Source organism: Magnolia sinica, chromosome 4 (assembly GCF_029962835.1).
Source record: "Magnolia sinica isolate HGM2019 chromosome 4, MsV1, whole genome shotgun sequence".
Lineage (NCBI taxonomy): Eukaryota > Viridiplantae > Streptophyta > Magnoliopsida > Magnoliales > Magnoliaceae > Magnolia > Magnolia sinica.
This window is the reverse complement of record NC_080576.1, coordinates 77,611,120-77,613,967: the sequence shown is the minus strand read 5'-3', so window position 1 is coordinate 77,613,967 and position 2,848 is coordinate 77,611,120. Positions and strand designations below refer to the sequence as shown.

Below are 2,848 nucleotides of genomic sequence, written 5' to 3'. Positions count from 1 at the left end.
ACTTTCTAGTTTAGGACTTTTCTAATTTATTTTAGAAATTTTCACTTCCTTTTAAGAATACCTTCTTTTAGGAATTAATTTACTGTTATTTTTCTTTTAAAGGATCATTCTTCTCTTTTTAGAATCTAACTTATTTTTGTTTTATTTTGCAGGTCCTTAACTTAGGACTCCAGTTTGGTAATTTCTTTCCAACTCTCTCTTTCTTTCTAGATTTTTTTCTCCTTTCTTAGGATTAGGCTTTAAATTTAATTGAGGGCTGCGAGTGTTTCATGCCCAAGTGGGCCCGTGACAACACTCGACGTCTCTTGACTGAAGGAGGAGTGGTTGAGGGGTTGACTATCCATCGCAGGACTAGACACCACTCGAAATCCCCTGAGTTAAGTGAAGTTATGGCTGAAGACCAACCTCCTCTACTCCCACCCAGGGTGGAGGATACCCAAGATGAGAATGAGGTGCAACAGGGACCCCTGCCTCGTACTTTACGAGATTATCTACAACCGGCGGGAGTGAGTATGCCCTCATGCATGATTTTTCCTGAAAACACGGGACAAATGGACATCAAGCCAGGAGTTATCTAACTCCTTCCCAAATTCCATGGACTTGAATCAGAAAGTCCATATTTACATTTGAAAGAGTTCGATGAGATTATAGCTACAATATGTTTTCCTAATGTATCTGAGGATACAATTAGGCTGAAACTCTTTCCTTTTTCCTTAAAAGAGAAAGCTAAGATGTGGTTACATTCACTGCGTCCTAGATCCATTGGCACATGGAACGACATGCAGAGGGAATTCATAAAAAAATTCTTCCCACATCATAAAACGATTACCCTCAGAAAAGCGATCATGAACTTTGCCCAAAAGGAAGATGAAACATTCTTCCAATGTTGGGAAAGGTTCAAAGATTTGGTCAGTTCATGCCCACAACACGGATTTGAAACGTGGCGCATTACAAATTTTTTCTACGATGGACTGACATCTTCCATGCGCCAAATGGTCGAGACAATGTGTAATGGAGAATTCATTAAAAAAGATGTCGACGAGGTATGGGACTACCTCGACAGTTTGGCTGAAAAAACACAATCTTGGGACTATTACCCAAAGTCGAACATCACGTCTAGGCCGACTCAATTAAAGGAGAAGGGTGGATTATATCTCTTGAAAGAAGAGGATGATCTCAAGTGTAAAGTGACTACGCTCATAAGGAAAGTTGAGGCCATGGAAGGAAAGAAGGATAAGGTCAATGAAATTGTTTGCGGCATCTGTGATTGCAACATTCACACAACTGAAAACTGTCCTACAATACCTGCCTTTCGAGGAGTGTTGAATGAACAAGCCAATGCCGTAAATAATTATCAAAGACCTTTTACTGGACCTAACTCCAATACATACAACCTTGGCTGGAAAAATCATCCAAACTTTAGTTGGAGGAATGGACAGACGGTTACTCCTCCAGGTTTCTTCAATCAAAATCCAAATCAAGTGAAACCTCAAGAGGAACCGATTCAAAATCCCATACAAGAGCTGGCTCAGGCAATGTGGGGAATTACAGATTTTATGCAAAAGATAGATTCTCGTATGACGGTTATAGAAAAGGGGATGCTTCCTGCACAACCGCTCCCCAATCCTAAACCGCAGTACGAGAATAATGATCTCAGCTCTTCAAATCAGATGGGACATGCTAAATCCATCACCACTCTTAGGAGTGGAAAGGTCATTGATAAAACTCTTCCGGTTAGGCCCAAAAAGCCTCAAGAACCAAAAGAGGACAACAATGATGGATCCAGTGATGCCCCACAAAAAGTAAAACCGGAACTTCTAGAGAAGCCAGTTGCTCCATTCCCCCAACGGTTGGTTTCACCAAAACCTCTCTCTAACTCTCATGATATCCTAAAGGTGTTGAAACAGGTGAAAGTCAACATTCCTCTGCTTGATGTCGTTAAACAGATACCTTCATATGCCAAATTCCTGAAAGACTTATGCATGACCAAAAGACGGAAAATTATTCAAAAGAAAATCTTCTTGACTAAGAAAGCGAGTGTCATCCTGAAGCAAGACGTGCCACAGAAATTCAAGGATCCCGGTAGCCCAACCATATCATGTGTAATCGGGAACCATCGAATTGATCACGCACTTCTTGACTTAGGAGCGAGCGTCAATCTGATTCCCTACTCGGTATACAAACAGTTAGGTTTGGGTGAATTAAAACCCACCCTAACCACACTACAACTTGCTGATCGCTCTGTTCGTGTACCAAGAGGGATAATTGAGGATGTGTTGGTCCAAGTCGATAGATTTTACTACCCTGTAGATTTTATCATACTGGACACCGAACCCATCAATAACATGAGCACTTAGATTTCCGTCATTCTTGGTCGCCCATTCCTTGCCTCGTCAAATGCAATTATCAATTGCAGGAATGGTATCATGACTATGTCTTTTGGAAATTTGACATTGGAGTCAAACATTTTTTTCAATAATGGCAGCAACGCAGAGGATGATGATGATTTCCACGACATTAACATGATTGACTCTTTCGTGGAAGATACGACACCTCTAACCTTATCCTCCCACTATCTAGAGACATGCCTGGCCCACTCCCATGATTTTGATGATGACATGATTAGGGAGACGTGTGCCTTACTTGATACTGCACCGGTACTTGAAGTTAACCGGTGGAGGCCACAATTTGAAGAATTGCCACAAACCGATGTAGTGCCTCTACCGTCTAACCTCAAGCCACCGAAGCTTGACCTAAAACCTTTGCCCTCTGATTTGAAATATGCCTATTTAGGTCAAGATGAGACATACCCGGTGGTGATCTCTACCCACCTGGAGAAAGAACAGGA

The 2,848-nt window shown here is 41.6% G+C and overlaps 1 non-coding gene across 1 annotated transcript; it reads right to left on the bottom strand.

The window, feature by feature from the left end:
- Positions 1–827: 827 nt before the first annotated feature.
- Positions 828–934, bottom strand: LOC131244664 (small nucleolar RNA R71). The gene has a single exon (XR_009170444.1). It is a non-coding gene; the product is annotated as a small nucleolar RNA R71 (small nucleolar RNA).
- Between the last annotated feature and the right edge of the window lie 1,914 nt (positions 935–2,848).